Here is a 19,524-nt window from a genome sequence, read left to right as displayed (position 1 = left end):
GGCAAAATGGTTGCATTTGAAACAAGGCCCTTGTAATAAGAACCATTAACCAAAAATCACGGGTTTTTAAACACAAAAAATCTCCATGATCCCCGCTGCTCCTGAGTATAAGCTGTACCTTCAAGTTCTGTGGATGCTGTGCTCTTAGCTGTTACTTCCTTCAGGCAGCTTCTGCAAGGAGGTTAATTCCGTTTCAGAGTCACATCTTTTTGCACGTTTGCTGTTATGTGGCCAGCACACTAAGGCAAACATTTGGAATAAAGCTTTGAGTGAGAACCGCATTCGCTGCTGAACGAACAAAGCCAATGCTACAAAAACAATTAATCATGCTTCAAGGTATAAAACAGCTGTCCTTTTTGGCCAGAGGAAAGAAACACTCAAGCCCCTCATCGTAGCCTCTCACTTGGATAGATACGTGGCAAGAAATACCACCGCAGTCTGAAGAACTGATAAAGGGCAAAGGCTGAGAGCAGCTCGGGGATGACATAAGCCATTGGTCTGACCTAGCAAATCTCATCCACATCCTTTGTTCATTGTGTTTCCTGGGGATTTGAAACAGCTCTTCCCATTCTCTCTAAAACCACATAGAGAGTGATGGATTTAGAGCTTTTCAAGTGACAAGAGCAGGAGGAAAGGCAGGCCTGTAGTAATAGGCTTTAACAGTGGTACTATCAGCTGACTTTGGAACCCATATATTGGCTTATTGAGCAGATTCCCCCCACACTAAATTACAATAGTTTTCTCTTTCACATGCAACTCTAGTACTTCCTATATCCATGTTCCTAATTTAAAAAAAAAAAAAAAAAGGCAAAAAAAAAACCAAACAAACAAAAACAAACCAGCCCAAGAACAACACAACCGAAAAAAATGCCAACACCATCCTGAAAAGGCCAAGCTACAAGACAGGATTCGGGGGGGAAGAGGCTAGTTTTTCAGCTCTAACCCTCTCCTGAGCTTTATCTGATCTCAAGTGTCTGATAAGCATCTGATATCACATAATATTCAAATACAACACTGAAAAAAGGCAATAATAATGTAGCACGTTGCATAGACAAACACTCTTTGTAATTAGAGAACAACAACGAGCTGGCACAGAGCACAATAATCCTCTCCATGGCATCTGTTCTAACTGGTGTTACACCACCGCAAAAAAGTGGTGCTGCATGAGCATTCTGAAGGAGTGGAAATGGCATAATCAAGCTGTAACATACTAAGAGAAAAATTATCTGCACTTTTTCTTCCAGATGTTCCCACTCTCACCATCTAAGACAAATAAAACACCCACAATAAGGCTTGTGGTTAGGGCAAAAGTAAACCCATTATCAAATCTCTCTGAGACTGTCCTGGAAGTTTACATTGTAGGAGTAAAGTCAAATTTTATGCACCTGATTATGCAACCACACACCTCTGAAAGTAAATATGGCTAGACTGATTTGGGACTATCTGGGAGAGAAAAGGTTCAACAACTGTAGGAAGAAATTTATTTGACATGGTAAGTATTGTAAATGAGCTCTAAATTCTATCAGCTTATTTGCACAGTTCTTACTCACAGAAACAGTCCTCATGTTTAGTTTAGTTCCTTTAAGTTCACCACTTGTCTGAATAAATGTTGTATGCTCAAATATAGCAATACTGACAAAAGTTGGTGCAATATTCTGTGATGCTCTACACTTGGTAACAAATCCTCTCTGTCGTGCTTCTGATACTTCCCTCTGTGCAATTCAACAGGTTTATCAAATGTTTCTAGTTATCCTTTCATAATCATAAAAGCAGACAAGAAAATAAAGAACAAACAATTTAAAAACTACAGCTAGAATACAGAAATCTTCAGTTATCAATCAATTTTGTACAAAACACATAAGAGAGACTATAAAAATGCCTAGCTAGTTTGTAATGATCCACCCTAACAGCTTCACAATGAGGAAGAATAATTCAGCTTTAGACCAAAAGATGTGTGTTTTGGGACTTTATGGGTTTTTTTCCTTCTAAGACTCAAAAAATAATTCTCCTCACCGTAAAGGATGCTTCACAACTTTAGGGCACCTACATATCAGTCAAGTAGACAAATATAAACATGATGTCCACCGTGATTCATGGTAGTTTCTACCAGAATATATACCAGCAAATGGTCTCCAAGATTTCAAGGCGACTGGGTTTGACTCCCATTGGTGAATGGTGTCTTTTCCCAATAAAGCACAAAATCCACCTCCTTTTGGAGTTTGCCCAGGAACAGGTTTGAACAAAGTCGGTGAAGAAAAAGAAAGTCTCATACGGTGTATTTGCCTACTTTTAAATGTCTCAAACCACTGGGCATCCCAGAAATTATTTAGGAGACAGGCATTATCCCCAAGCTCTTTTGTTGGTTTAAACAAAATTGTTGTGCACTCCATTTTTGCACAACTTTGAGATTCAAGTAAACCAAAAACCTCAGAATTATTCTCAGGTCAAAACCATGAGATCCAAAGGAAAATGGCTAATTTCACATAGTTTTGATACTGAATCATATGGTAAAGCTAGGCTCACACAGTAATTTTTAGGACAACGTGTTTACCCAAAACTGGATAAATAAAATCTGTGAGGAGTTCACCCACAAGCGCGTTTTTAAAGAGTTCATTCTTGGCACAAATGGGGACAACTCCCATCAGCTCGAACGGAAAACTCACCTGTTTATGCCAGGACTAACTTTGGTCTCCAGCATCTGCAAACATCAGACACAGGACCCGTTTCCCCAGAGCTAACTCAAGTTTTACACCTTTGTAAAGTCACTTTTTTTGATGAGGTACACAGCAGCAGAACAGCGGTCAATCAGGATGTGGGCTAGTTTGTTTTCCGAGATATTCAATATGCAGCAGACACTGTGCCATATTTAAGCAATAAAGAGCACTGCTTCTGTCCATCGTAAGGACTTGTTTGGAATTATAAAGACATATGGTATTTTTAGAGGCTGAAACAAACATACTGACTCACACTCACCACTGCCAATTGAGAATAAGGCAGATTTACTGATGTAACCAATGTTCCACTTCAATCCGCTTCCCCATCAAACCTCAACGTTTTATTTTAGCTGCAAAAAGGTTTATTAAAACCCTGCAGCCACATGATAATTCTCTCAACTAAGAAATGCAATGCGAGGCTTACAAAAAAACAAACAAAAAAACTATGCAGTCCCACTCCTTTTAAAAATCACCCTAATTTGTATTCAGCATTCCACTGAGTTCATATTTTATTATGCTGTTTAAACGCAAAGAACAACAGTTCATTCTCCTTTTTTTTATTTTTTTTACACATACCCAAAATCAGGAAATATGGGGTAATTATCTCCAACTCTGTACCCAAATACAACTTCAGACAAATTACTGAATACTTTGTGGATTCATCTGGCTGTCCTTACGATTTGGATTTGTATTACAACAGTATCTTCACCCTCTTCCCTGCAAGCTCAGGTTTTCTATTATACAACAGACAGACACAGCCAAGGAGCATAGAGATGCTTCTGTACCCATTTCAGTAAGAGCTTAAAGTTTAAATCATAGTACTTATGCTGTGTGGGGCACTTTAAAATTTGTTAGATGGAAGATGATGAACGTGATGTATTTATCACTTGGTTGCAAAGATACCTCTTGGACACGGAACAAGAATATCTTTGCAAGGTTACCTAAGCCATGGTCTTCAGTCTTTTCTAAATATTTACTGCTCCAAGCAAAATGTAGCTGAGTGAATGACACACTGCTTTTCTCCTAGATGACAGCAAACAAAAAGTACAGGAAAAATTTATACTGTAGTGAATCATATGCATATTTTGACTGGTGGAAGCTCTGCCAGAGAATGGAAAGAAAGATTAATTTAGTTGGTTTATCCCTTCCCTCAACTTCCACACAGACTAAAACAGTGCCTTCTTACAAAGCCTGCCCACATCCTGGCTCCCCTCCAGGGAGGCACTGGTGTATGCAGGCTGTGTATCAGACAGCACTTTGTCCTCGCCAGGATGTGGTCTGCTTTTGTAACAAGGCCTATGCAAATGGACGCCCATGAGCCCTTGCAGCCAACTGTGGCAAATACCACTTGTTCCTTCACTAGACATAAATGAACTGTAACTACCTCAAAGCCGAACAAACAATACAAGAAAAGAAGGGAAAACATCCAGATTTAACCAGATTAACGATAACGGCTCTCCTGAGGAAAGACTCCCTGAAGAGGAGAATTCAAGGAGTTATTAGCAGCCTTTAACCACGTTTCTGGTTTGTGATGTGCCATGCAGTGAAAAATACAAGTCTATGACTTCCCTCGTAAAAGTATTTGGGAGGATTATTAGCTTTGCAGAAGACAGATTAGTCACAGCACAAACTGCCATCCTAAACGTTTCATATTTGTTTCGCATCCTCAGCATCCCGCTAAAAATAAAAGCAACAGAAAAAAGTATCTATGCTGGGCTTAGAACCAAATGCACAACTGAACCACCAAGGCAGCCGCCATCTCTCTGCTGCACTAAATACTCTTTACCCATCTTGAACCCTTATTTCTGCCACTTCACTTAAGGCTGGAACACATGACTTCAGAAAAACTGCTTCTCACCACAAATCGCTATTGCAACGTTTGTATTAAGACAGGAGAAAAGTGAACAGCAAGAAATTCTTACAGGTTTTCCTCAAACTTTCTTACCTTAGACCTGCCACCACGCTCATGCATGATCTTGGGACAAAAGATCAAAAGAATTTCTGCTATGTCTCCTTTTCAGGGACACAGGACTATTTCTGAAAGCAGCAAGATTAGGGTGACTGAAGTACTGACACTGTCCTGGAAGAATGGGTGCTGACAGCAAGCTCTTAACTCATCAGCAGCTGTACAGCTTGTCAACTGTATTCAAACTAGGTCACAGAATCCAAAATCCCATGAAAGCAGCAAGAAACAAGGAGAAGCCGGAGTAGCCTTTCTCATGTCTAACACACAATATCTACACTCCATCACTTTGACTACAGAAAACACAGTTTCAAAGGACTATTGCATCCAGATATATCATGTTTGGGTAGCGGCACACTTGGAACAAACGAAAGCAAAGTTGTGTCCAAGTCTGCACAGCTGACGTGGAAATAACACTCCTCTCAGAAAAACACTGAGCTGTTCAGCAACTTAAGCGTTGGGACCCATGGGTTGAAGACCACAGCTCCTCCATTTCTTCACTGATCTCATGCTCAGAACATGTAGAATAGTTAAGCATGCTAGACCCACCATATTTGCAGCATCCTCAGGTAAACAGACTCACTTGCCACCCTAACCCCATTGTAGAAGAGGTCTGAGGCCACTTCCACTAGGTCTTTATACCGGACTTCAAACCCACAGGTTGATATTGCCACCTCTCATATACTAAGCAATAAAACAGAAACTAATAAATTTCAGTCCATTCCAGAAAAAAATTCAGCTGTCCACAACTCCTGTTAATCCACAGACTTCTCAGGGAATACTGTCAGTAAAAGCCCCCAACATCAAACAGAGATCAGTTCGCAAACCCAGTGCCAATGGAGTTAGTCAGATTTGAACCTCTGGTCATCTGTTCCCTTTCTTTGGGAAAACCGAGGACCGTTCATCTCGCACAACTTTTTAAATGGAGATTCGCTGGCTGCCAGGCAGAGGCAGACTTTACGCTGCATCCAAACAACACTACAACAACCACCAGCATCAGCAGGTGCTCGGTACCATGCAGCTCCCTGTTCCTGGCCCAGGAAAGTGCTTCTCTAACCCAAGAGGTCTAGGGTACAGCGATGGGGGAGACTCTTCCCTTCAGGTTTCTCTGAGCGCTGCCTCTCAGTGCTCAGCACAGAAGGGTCTCAGCAGCACTCCTGATGCTCATTTACTGTTCAGTCAACGATTTGGGATCTTTTTGTGTACTAAGCACTCCTTGCTTGCACTGCTGTTACTGGACAGGCAAGTTACAGCTGAAGGTCAAGTCAGGAACAGATACAGGAAAGGCTAGTGTTATTCCAGTGCACTCTGAATCAATGCCTTAGGACCTGTTCTGACAGGACATCCAGCCAAACCTCTTTTTCTTTTTAATCTCAGTTATTATCAACACTGGAGTTATATGATATAGCATAACAACCTTCCAAAATAATTAACTTCAGGTTTATATATCTTACTTACACAGTTACAAATCACCTGTGCCTGTCTGCAAAGATTTCAATTTGGCAATAAGGCTCTTCTGTGTTATAGCACAATCTCCAGCAATTTCTTGCTTCACATTCTGTCTTAAATGTTTTTTGTCTTCCCAGAGCACCACCCTTTTCCCCAGCTAGTTCCATTCTGCTCCTAATGAAGATAGGGTTAAATTTACAAAGTGTTTTTATCCTAATTACAAGCCTTTCAGCTAGTTACCTTGGTCTTAGCCTCAGCAGGAAATGATATGCAAAATATACTTTCATGCATCTGACAGTCCCCAAAACTACCGGTCATATAAATTCTGCCAATTTACTCTAATTAAAGCTAAGCAGTGTCGTGTGTGCTTAAACGGTCAATCTGTCTTGAAGTAATTACACCTGAAGGCAGGAATACATCAGAGTTTCCTTCTCTTGGAATTAAATTCAGATGGGCAACTGAGAAGCAGTCAAGGGACATTTGCAAATGATTAAATCCAAATCACATCTCCTTTCAGTGTTCTTACCAAGTACAGGCTGCTGCATGGATGCTGATGGATTTGTGGAGGAAGGAGGCAGATGGTACAAGGCACTTGTCAACACGGCACTGCCTATACAAGGCTCTCTCACACCCAGTGTTCAGACCTTCTGCTCTGAAGCCATGCATTAAGGAGTCAAAATGAGGATCTGAGACAAATGTAATGAATCACACAGTATGTTCACTACCACTGGTAAGATTTCAGATGATTCTTAGCATTTTGTTTCATTTGCGAGATAGCCACTGCACCAACGAAGATCTGCTTAATTCACCTTCATTATCAACCCTGACCACCAGCACAAAGATTATAAAAGCCCTCTTCCAAATGAGATGCCGAGTTCAGGGCTCCCACTCCCCCCTTTGGAAGCTCACATCAAATCTTTGCATTTCATTTTGGCTTGTGGGGTCAGCTGAGTATCGGGACCATCAGACTGTAAACATGCTTCATGGGAAGTTCCCCTTGTAAAGGGGCAGGTTATACAGGAAAACACCTAAGCAATCTCACATTTTGATGCCAGCAAAGATGAGAAAAGAGCCATCAGGCAGAGCTCCCAGTGGCCTGGAGAATGCGAAAGTCCCACCCTCCACCACTGCAACGTCAGAAGATGTCTCTCATGTCTTGATAGTCCTTTACAGAAGACCAAAGATGACTTCCAGAAATGGACAGCAATATTGATTCAGTTAGGAAAAGATAAAGAGGTTGCATTGCTCCAGCCAAATCCTCCTTCCTGCTCTCACATACAGAGCAAGGCGCACAGAAGGCAGAGAGAGAATGAGAAAAAGAGAAATCATTAACCACTAACCACACTTACACAACCATATTTTCTGTGCCACTCAACAGCACGTAACTCCAAATACACACCACTCCCGGCACAGTGCTCGAAGACTGTTAGTCAGAAGGATGCTTACTTTGGCCCTCTAAGAGCTGACAAATTCAGCTTTATCTCTCTGGGATCTGACAAGCCCATCCTGTCACAGGGGAAGATTATTATAAATGACAATGCAATGAGTAACTTCTTAAAGAGGAAAAAAAGAAACAAACAAACAAACAGACTTGAATATTCTGCTTAGATTCTCATCCTTTGCTGGTTTACTGACATGGTGCTAAGGTTCCTGAGAGGAGGACATACTGGCAGAAGACTGTCTGCTTCAGCAGGGACCGAATTTGCCAACATTCAGAAAATAACAATACCAACCTATAAAAGCTTATATAAGACACATCATTTAAAGACTAACTTAAGCCCAGGTTCAGCCTTCAGGAACATAATTCGAAAGATCCAATAAACTATAATAGGAAAATCCGAAAGACCTGTGCAGCTCTCATCTTTAAGCTATCCATGATTTGTCCATCCTCAAAACAAACCAAGAAAAAGCAGCTTTCTATCAAGCTTAGACTTGTACTCTTTTTACAACAAAAGGTGAACACGGTCCCCTCCCATTCTCCCATTAATCATCTTTCCCATTTTAACACAATCATGGTTTTCGTTTAGTTAGTTCAAAATTTTTAGAGGGATACGTGCCTAGGAATCAGTATTCTTTATTACAAGAATCCAGCTCTACTCATCACAACAGGCCAATTCTTTCCCTCAGAAACTGGCCCTTTCCAAAACACCAGGAACAGATCTCTTCAGGTGTACCTAGAATAATCTACATCTAGTTATCTAGTAATGTTCTGGGTTTTCAAAACGCAAGCATAAACACAGCAGAAATCATTCTACGACAGAAATCACTGTTTACTTTGTGTTTTGTTAGAATACTTCTAGTAGATTAACCTGCTAAAATACTTGGGGGTGGGGCTTTTAAAAGCTGCTTTGGCATTACAAAACGTGCAGTATCGGGCACAGGAGTGAAGGGAAAGGACTAAAACAAAGAACACAGTTGTCCATCATCAGAGCAGGCAAAGCAGGATCAGCTGCTTTTTGAAGACATTTTGGTTTTGTAAGGGACCTCACAGAGTCTCCAAGACTGTATTTTACTTTCCAGTCTCTGTGCAGTATTGGTGGCAGCGTGACTGTTAATCGGTACTAATTGTGAAGACAGGCTCTCAGGCAGGACCAGTTGTCTGCCATGAAGTCAGCTGAGCCAGTAACTTCATTTTAGCTTTTTCTAAGGGCTATCAGATGTTAGTGATTTCAGGTCATTAGCAGGAGTGGGTACATATGCATCCCTATCTACATCTAAACTTTAACCCAGCTAAAAACAGGATAAACTAACATTAAACCTGATTCCAATGTCTAGTCTAAGTGTAAAGTTTCTCACTCACAGCTGTCTTGCCCTTTAAAAAAGGGAAGGAAAAAAAAACACCAAGTAAACATTCTCTGTAGAGACATTTAAGATTCCCTTCCTTCCCCCTAGCAGCAGTAATGTATGTATCTTCATCTTTTGGACTTCTTCCAAAGTGCTTAACGTTGGAATTTACATATTATACTTGCCGCAGCAAGGGTCTCTCTAGACTAACGCTCCTCTCCTATACTGGTCTATATTCTGTCACTCCTTTTCCCCAGAGCTTGCAGTAATGAGCGGACAGCTTCTTTGCAGTAATTGTGGTCTGTCAGACAAAACAAAGGAGAGGAAGTATGTATCATTTGGCTGTCTACTTAATTTTAGTGTAACAATTCCATTTTTAGGTACACAGAGTCTGTAATAGAATGGTCATATCCGAGTTTAGCACACAAAGCTCTAAATAAGACTGCTACTTTACAAAACCACAGCACAGAATAGCAATTGTTTCTAGCATGGTAACCGCAGTGATTGAGAGATGCCCAAAGTAACTTGTTTTTTAAAGGAGAAACTTCAGTGTGTGGTGGTAAGCCCTGAAACCACCGATATAAATGGATTAGGCCATGAGCACAGCAAACAATAATTCCATTACTTTGGCTTAGGTCTGTTTTCACAAAGCTAGAGAGTACTTAAAAAAAAAAAAATAATAATCTCCTTGCTCTTTCCAATGTCACTGGAGGGCTGGGTCAAGAAAGAGATACTTTCTGCGAGCGCACACCAGGATACGCTAATATTATCAAGCCTTTTTGCTTTGTTGTTGGGCTATTCTTATTTTGCTTCTAATGCTGCATGAATGTTGATGGCTGTTTCCAGTCCACATAACAGCTATATTACTGGAGGTTCCAGTCTGTTTTTTTTCTTCGAAGCTAGGCTGCAGTCTTGGTTAATGTTTGCCCAGAAATATGTAATTGCAGACTTCCTCCTCATAAACCGTTCCAGAGCGCAGGCTGCCATCCTTCCATGTTATTATTATCTGTGTGCCTGCAGGCTAAAGCAGGGTGTGCTCTCACATTTGAGAGGACAGATAACCCTTTCCTTGCAGGGAAAGCACTGAATGCCTTTTGATTGCTGCAGCTGCTACTAGACTACCTGAAAGTTTTGCCCATGTCATTTTCTGCCCCTAGATTATAGAATAAAAAGAGTTTTAGTGCAGCCTTACTAGGACACAAATAGATCTAAGGGAAGCTGAGAATAAAATGGACTTCTCAAGCCACCTACTTCATAGCCACTACACATAGTTATTTATGCTTCTTAATTTTCTATTCTGCCCAATTGTCCACACATTAAAAAATCCAGCTGTTTGTTGTTTTGTTTTGTTTTGTTTTTTTTTTTTTTTTTAAAAAAAAAAGGCAGCTCATTGCTAAATCTTACCACCTATAGAAGGAAGGAAAAAACCTGGAGTAATTTTTTTTAATATATAAAGCTCAGATTTTCAAACAAAGCAATACAGTAATTCAGCATAAGAAATATTTTCTGGAAAAAACAACCAACAAACTGAACACTTGTTTTATTTTGGGCACAGGTATTCAGGCCAATACAGTGCCAGAAATGCAGTACCATCAAAGATAGTAAAGCCCCAGGCATTAGCAGAAAGGTAGGTAATGTTCAGAATTTACAGTGGTGAATATGGCCCAATAAAGCAAGCCCAATTCATTCTGAGCTACTGAAAATATCTTTTAAAATCTCTCCTCTCCTGGGAAATGCCCACATGTTTCAGGGCTAACATGAACAAACCATAGCACAATCTTTGCAACCTTACGAAAAATGACCAGAAGGTTTGCAATAAAACAAACTCAAGGAACCTGAGAAATTAAATGATGAAATCTCTTTAGATACTTTGTAGGTAAGAGGTCTTCTAAGGTCTTGCCCAGATCCCTGCTGGTGATAGTCTGGCATGTTTTCTAGTCTTGACATTCCCTCTTTGCCCTCAAACCATCCAGATCTGGGAGCTGTTGGAGTGTGTTAAGGCTCATACCCAGTCTACTCACCTGGTTTGCCTCTAAGGAGAAACAAGGGGAAAGTGGAAATCAGTTTGAGCCCAGAGTCTCATCTTAATACAGATTTCAGGGTATGTCTGACACATGCACCTCGTCCCAGGAACTGGGAAGACCTCCTGGGTCAAGTAATACAGGTGGTAGTCTAAGGGGTTCACTGTCCTTGAACAGGCAGATCACAGTAAACAGGGTGGACCAGGCAGAACTCGCACACTAAACAAAATAAACCTGTGTCCAGCTCCTCTGCTTTGAGAGATTAGTGGATGTCTAGAGTGCAATGAACTACAGCAGCTTCCTCCTCAGGTGGAGGAACAGTACAATGAAAAGCCTTCACTTCCTTCCAAATTAAAATTCTTCGACAAAAGCAACAGCTGGAAAAAGTTTAGCCATCACTTAAACCAAAAGGTATCTTTATTTCTAACAGCTGGTTTGGAAGCAGTTGATGTTTTTAGTAGATTTTAGATGCCTCTTCTTCCTGAGCTCGCTACAAACCATGTGACACTTTTGAGGCCTACGTCCCACATTAAAATGAGATACAGGAGAAAGATATTCTAACACAGAACAGAAAAATAGTGACAGCTTAGAAAACTTTGGACAGATCGACAGCTAAAACGTTAGTAAGGGAAGGAGGACTAAGCAAGTCTCAGAATAACAAGCCAGAATTCTACAGACATTCAGGACAGAGTCTCACAGAGAAATCACTGATGGACTAACAGTTTACTCTCAAATCAATTACAATTTGCCGTGCCAGAGAAGTCGTCTAGTCTAGTTGAAAGCGAGAAGGCTGTTGAGCACACATACAATAGAAATTATGTTCTGAATCAGTCATAGCTTTAGAAGACTGACAAACCCTACAGCGATGAAACACTGTCAGCTGTAACTAACATGTATGATAGTCATCCACATGTCTTTATTGACTGCCCTAAGACACCAGGGTCCCAGGATATCACACAGGCATAATCTTTGGTGTTACCTACAATCTCTCATCAGTGCAGTTCATGTCACAGGGGAAAAGAAAAAACTGCACATGTGACACACAATACTTAAGATGTTACTTGGGTACTGCTAAGCTCGCTTGACTTAGTAGCTTGATCACAAATATTTGCAGTAATTGTTCTACTTTCAATTAATAAATGCATTTTAGAGGTGCCTTTTAGTGAAATGAATTAATGCAAAATGCTTAATCATGTTACAGAGATCTCATGGGAAGTGATACTGAAATCTCGGGCTACCAATACTGGATGAAGTACTGAAGGAGACTTACAGCTGCACCTCACTGAAAGCATCACAAACTAAGTTACAGTGAAAGGTTGTATCTGGGCAGGTTTTTGTAAGTTTACAAAACTGTAATGTCTTGGATTCCATTTCATTAAATAGATACTATTTCTTTTTAAGCCTTCCCAGACGTCAGCGAATTCACATCTGAGGAAGGATCATCCTCATAAACTATCATGCTTTACTTTGAAAGCTTAGCTTATTTAATTTCTTAGTTTAGTTCCTACCACTAAAAACATGTGGATAGAGAAATATGTTTATATTAGGAAATGTCTGCTGGAAACTATCCATGAACTTAACAATAAAATTAATACAAAATAACAGCAAATTCTGCTTCTGATCCCAAACCATTCCAAGTCGCTGCCGTATACAGATTTGTAAGCATTCACACACTCATGACCCTGTATCCACACATGCTTAAACTAGATAGCACAGTTTTGCCGTCTTCATTGGGCCAAAGAGCAAAACTTTATAGCCACTGCTCTTAGAGAAAATGGTCTGGGATATTCAATAACTACCTAACAGGTAAAATCAAGATCAAGGAAGCATTTGGAGAAGCAGAACTCTCTTTTATCGCTTTTTGTAACTTTCCAGTAATGTGTAAATATCAAAATACAATGCCATAAATGAAGCATTAAAGATGCCTATTAGAATGTTGAAACCCATTCTATATAGCCCGTCTATAAACAGAAATACTTAGTTCAGCAAAATACTGAAAAGGTCAATAGGAGTTTGCTTCAGTAAGGAGTAGTAAAAACTAGAAGAGCTGCAGGACTGGGCTGCTGGCACACAGCAATCACAAAATTAGAAAAAAAAAAAAACTAGCGTGAGATAATTTTTCAGCATGAATTCCAACAAAGCCAGCTTGTTGCTAGAAGGCTGTTCAGCTACTGAAGATTTGTCCTTGAATTCCTGTTGAAATCAATCCATAAAAATCATATTAAAGGATTAGGCATCAAACATTTGCGTGTTGATGTGCGTAAGAAATTCTTCACTCGCAGACTGCTGACCTTACATTCTTAAGAGGATCTTTTACCCCATAATAAAGTGTTCACTGTCAACAGTAATTCTTGCGCTTCATGCATCTGTTGACAAACTCTGAACAGGAAGCTTTTCTTGCAGGTAAAATTTTCAAGTGCTGCACGTGTACAAAGCATGATGTAGGATTTGGACGTTTTGGTGGAGGGCAAAGTACTGATCTTGATATTTGTGCTACAAGTGAACTACAAAACAAACAGACGCTACACATTTACTTCAGAAGATTGATAACATACTCATTAGCTTCAGGAACTAAACAGCTATCCTTGCATATCCATACTTCTGTTACCATATATATTCTTTAGGCACAGACACACTCCTAACCACAAGTACGCAGAACAAGTTATGAACATACAACAGAGTGCTTGTAGTGTGCCAACAATCCTTGACTGATAAATTAATAGATCTACCCTGCACACATTTTAATAAAAATTCACTGTTTCAGGTGCCTGCAACACTGATTTCACACAGCACTGGAATCATCACTGTGCATAAGCATAACACTGAAGAACCATGAAATTTTAGCCTATGATGCAGAACTCCCAGCTCACCTTTTACAGCACTGGTACCATTCTGGTCTGCATTTAATGCATACCTCTACAGTTTAGCCCTCTTTGCATGTCAAATTGACATGTCCAGCATAAGGCACCTGTGTTAGTAGAGAGCTCAAAGCAAAGATATTTAATAGAGGGTCAGGAAAAACACTTTCTCTCTACAATTGCCTGACCAATTCCCAACAGTGCAAGTCCAGGGAAGAATCGGGCACAAAGCTGCCCCACAACTGCTCTGTAGGCTGCAACTACTCTGACAGATAAGGAACAAATGAAACTAGCTCATTGCAAACAAGATTGCACTCTCTACCTTCTTCCTTTCAAATCATGCAGAGTTCCTCTGCGCTTATTGGATTGAAATCCCTGCAGAAACACAAGGGGCAGCAAGGTCTGCGGCACTCTCTCAGTCTGTCAGTATCTTCAGTGGTGACAAGGTGTCTGTATTTTATCTTCTCTGGCCCTTCTGTCTGCTTAAATAAATAATAATAATAATCATCGTCATCATCATCATCAGAAGCAGCAGCATCTATACTCAGACTTCTACTTGCTGGCATCTCCAGATTGTTTCTTTGCTCACAGAATTGAATCACTTCACGTTAAAGCTCTCTGCAGATATCCATTGTTTTGCATGCCATACATTTAATTTCCATGAATTTAAACTATATGTACTCAGATAAAGAAGCTATATCAATTTAATTAGAACTGATTGTTAAGAAAAGTTGACCCAAGATGCCAACCAGAAATTCTATCTTCAATCCTCTGTAGATAATCACATACTGGGGCCCTTGTGAAAAAATCCTGCACAGTGGTAATTAAATTTACTGGAAGAAGATGGAAACAACAAACACATGAAAATAACAGTGCTTCATGTCTTTGGGTAAAATAGAGAGCTTGTGGCTTCCCTAGCTCCACATCTTTCCCTACTGTCCCTCATCTATCATCCCCAAAAGCATCTTTTACTTTTCAAAGAATAGATTACATTGGAAAGGACCCCTGGAGGTCATCTAGACCAACTCCCAGCTCCAAGCAGGTCCAGTTAGATCAGGTTGCTGAGGGACTTGTCCAGGAAATAAGAGATTCAGTATTAAAGAACTGGGAAAACCATGAAACATTTCAAAGGGAATCATGTAGAAAAGTAATTAAAGTTAACATATGGAGCCTGAAGAGAGGCACTGAGTTTGATTCCAGTTCCTAGCCTCACACATCAGCCATGTACCACAAATCCCACTCCTACTTTAGACCACAGGTGCTGAAACTAAGAGCTTTATATTCTACACATAGGATTAAAAAATTGAGCAGAGGTAACAATCACAACCACCCCTGCACAACACAAGGCGGTTTCACCAAGTGCTTATGCATCTTGGGAAATGCATTTTTAGGATAGCTGTTATTCACCTAAAAGTAAAGAGATCAGGCCCTACCCTGATGCATGCCAGTGCTTACTAGCTAACACCAACTGACAAACTGCCTCACAATTTGACTTTGTCGAGGAAGTACTTTCTCAGCAAAAAAATCTTGCATCTTCTACTGAAATGGAAGAGACAAGTGGATTATACCAAATACTGCCAGGTTTATACTGAACTATTGCTAGCGCATACATTTGAGTCTTACTCAAAAACAAAGGACAGAGTACAGGGCAACAAGCGATCAGTCACGTCTGACACATACAGTATTTCCACAGAATTACTCATCTTTGTATGGTCTGACACGTGTTAAAGGATTTTTCCCAATTCACACACAGATGCCTTGTAAATAGATGGCAACTATTCCTATGACTAAATAGCGACTTCATAGGTATTTTGACCTAAGTGCTCATGGAGTTTCCAATAATGCCATCTTCAAAACAAAAACTACGTACTTCCCCTCCTTTCACTTGTTTTTCAGGAAACCACATTTTCAGACTTCCTGTAGCTGACACAGCCTGGGTAAATCGGGTTGTGTTGTGTCACAGCCCACAGCATATGGCGGAATTTGAGCTTCCCACAGTAATGCACCACAATGTATCAGGTGAGAAAGTCACTCTAGAAAATGAAGAGGAGCTTTGATTTGTTTCAGGTTTTTTTCCTTCCTGGCATGACCTACAGTTAAACAAACTGGCTGCCAAGGGAAATAGGAAAGGGATGCTCTGAGCTTAGCAGTGTGGTTAGCACATTACATCTTTCTAGGAGTTAACATACAAAGCTAAACCAAAAAGATAAATTTGGGGATCTCTCTCTCTCTCATTCTCTCTCTCACTGGTTAACACCAACAGTCTTCAAGCCCTGACCTAGCTAATCCTAACCCTGCAGGTCTCTAGATTTTCATCAGCGGATAAATTCAGAACTTAAGTTCTAAAACACTATTTTCTCAGCTCCTCTTTTCTTCTGGTGGGATTTTCAGGCCAACTTTTCTTCTGCATGCTGCACTTGTAAGCCTTGCCCCAGAAAACACATTGACTGTGACCACAAGATAAGATCTACCCCCAGAAAACTTTCAGAAAGTCTTCTCGGCAGCAGCGAGATAGAGCAGGCATCCCCAGCATAGCTGACACCTGTATTCATACGGTTTCCATATCCCAAATGACTGATGATAGGGAAAGAAAAGTATAAACAGCAGGACAAGAGAAGAAAGATGAGGTGAGAAATTTGTATTCCAAATGTTCACAGAACAAGGAGCTGGTGTCCCCCTCTAGACAGCCAAGTATCCTAGACACCAGACCAGAGTACGACTGTATCTTTTTAGCTTCCCAAATGCTTGATTAAGAGCAGTAGAACAATCTCCAAAAGAGCAAACCAAGGGCAAATTCACACTCCCCAACAGTCTGCAAGTGAAGATACAAGTCAACACCACCCTGCAATCTGATCTGTTCATTCTACCTTAACAGCCAAAGTCTGTCCATCACCATGCAAACGCAATTCTAAACAATTATTTTCTTGCAAATAATTTTAGCAGAAACATCCTAACTAATGGACTCACCCCATTATTCAAGACAGCTTGAGACAGTGAACTAATCGTTATCCCAGGGTTTTGAGGGGGGAGACAGCAAATCTAATCAAGTCCCCACAGAATTTAATCACCTGGAATCGCAAGTTACAATTAAAAGCTTTGAGAATCATCTCCTGACAGCCATTTTTCTACCTTTCAAGCAATATCAATAAATCACATTATACACATACTGAAATATTCTCTCACTCCTCTACAGATTTATACAGTCATCAACACTGTTTTCTCCCTAGCAGAGGTGACAAATGAGAGAGACAAATCAGAATCCTTTCACAGTTACAGTTTCATGTCCACACACTTATAAGAGTGTTAGGTAATACAGGGGGTTGTGACAAAGGTATTACAGCCAGATATCACTAAGCTTCATTTATCTGCCTATTCCATTCTTATTAATTACTGTAAAAGAGTGTCTGGGGTCAGTGCTGTTTCAATATTCAGATTTTGCACCTGGAACAGATGCTCTCCACCTGGTCATTAATTGCTCTTCCTATGGTTAATAACACTACTTATCTGGGCCTTGTCTTCCAACACACAGTAGAGTTGTTCCATTTCTTATTGTATCCTTGTATTAGCAAAAAAGCCACCCCTGCAAGCTGAAGCTTTTGCTACACCCATGTACTGTACAGCTTAATAGCTATTAAATGGGCTACACCCTTTGCTCTGCACTTTTCACTAACATGTGCATTGCAGAACAAATAATCTGCTCCTTCGGTTAGGAATCCTTTGGTTCAATACACACACACACACACACACACACACACGAAAAAAAAACATCCCTTGTAAAATCTAGAGCATAAAGGGCAAAGGCAATGCAAGGAGAACTGAGCTTTTATTCTGTTTGTGTAGCTGTCTGCTGCATAAAGCCAGAATGTTCAACCAGAGCTGGAGAAACTGTTGTGGCACACAAAGCAATTCAGCTTCCAGACTAGTTCAGTCCTGCTTGGTTCTACCCAGTTGTATTCATGGATTACTACAAAGTGCGAGACTCAGAACTCCTTCGTGCAGATACTCAAGCTGGACAGACACAGCAAGAGAAGAGAGGTAAGTGCTCTCTCTTCAACTCAGGCAGCCACCCTCTCTTTTCTCACCTTGGTCCTCCCTTCCCCACATACTTCTCCACAGTAACTGCTGGGATATATAGCAGAATTTTGTTTAAATCTTTCTAACACCATGACTGTTAGAATGACTTAGGCAGCAAAAGTAGTAAGCCTACCTGCTTTAGGAGGAGACAGGATACATTCTTGCTTTGCTATATGATTTATTTGAACAGTAGCAGACCTGGAAAAAATTCTAAAAGGTAACACGGTCAGACATTATACACAAAGGCACTTCAAAAAACTAATAGCACAATATTAAACAAACGTGGCAAAGTGCACATTTGTCGTCTTATAAGGACTCAGTCCTGTATCTTTCTGCACCCACATCTCACTGGCCTCAAACAGATCACCACTAGCATAATCATGGGCATTACAGTTTGCCACGAAGGGTATGCTTCAAAATTCCAGAATTAGCTTGAAACACTACATCTCCATTTCTTTCAGCACATGTAATATTAGCAGTCAAGCTGCTCTTAGCACTGAATAAAAAAATGCACAAGGCACTTCGCTTTTGTTAACAATGCTTATTTTGGATATGCAACTCAAGCAATGGTTTGGATCTAAATTCACAGTAATCCTCAGTACAAAACTAGGCTTAAAAAAGTTACTGAAGTCCAGATGCTAAAATAAAGCCTTCAGGAACAGCCCTGATTAGCTGGTGGGGTGTAAGTGGCTCTATCCTTGGAATAGCTTGGCAAGGAATTGTCAGAATTCCTCCCTCCTCTTTCCTGGGGGGAGCGGATGCTGTAACAGCTCCCAAGAGGATGACACTCCCTTCCTTTCTCCTGCTCAGCTCCCTGCGGGGAACTGGTCTGGATTTGCTACACAGGACAGCAAGGGGAAGGGGGGATGTAATCCTCACTCTTCACTGAACATGGACACAGTTCAAGCTCAAATTATTGACTTGTAATGTTACCACAAAAGGAACTGCTTTAATTTTTGCTGTGTTACAAGGCCGTTACCAAAGTGCATGGGGCTTTCAGTGCCAAGTAAAGCCAAGATTTCAGAGGAGTCTCAAACGTAATCTTGCACTACAAAATAGCTTAAGGGCAGCGCGTATCAGCACTCACAGGCAGAAATCCACATACATAAATAACCAAACAGGATCATGAAAAACCCTGTAAAACTACCTGACTTGTGAGTTGCAGGGTTCAGGGGGTGGGGGTGTAATAGCTTTTTGTTGAACAAGTTCAGAACTTCTCCCGTCATCCTCTCCCAGCATGTCACAGACTTTCTTCATCCTGTGATGGTTGGTATTCTCTTTTTCTTTTGCCACTCACTGTTTTAGGCACTGGAACTTCAAGTATGGTTTACCCAAAGCTTTAGCATCACAGCTGTAACCTCAGAACACAGATGACGAACTTAAAGGACATAACAAGGAACACCTGTACAGCTTCATCTTGTTTGGACACCACACAGACAAAGCCTGACAGTACTGGACTTCTCAGGCTAAACCGTACAACCTTTGGTTCAAGGCATTTGCTCATACAAGCAACCTTCTGGGGTTACACACTGTGGGCTACACATCAGGGTCCTTTGATTACAGTGCTACATTCACCTCCACACCGTGCATCTCACAAAGCGTACAGTAAAACTAGGAAAAATCAGAGAAAGAGACAATGTGGAAAGTAACAGGTAGAGGAC

The sequence above is a fragment of the Falco punctatus genome, assembly GCF_963210335.1.
Source record: "Falco punctatus genome assembly, chromosome: 1".
Classification (NCBI taxonomy): Eukaryota; Metazoa; Chordata; class Aves; order Falconiformes; family Falconidae; genus Falco; species Falco punctatus.
The sequence above is the reverse complement of the archived record's forward strand: the minus strand, read 5'-3'. Positions refer to the sequence as shown.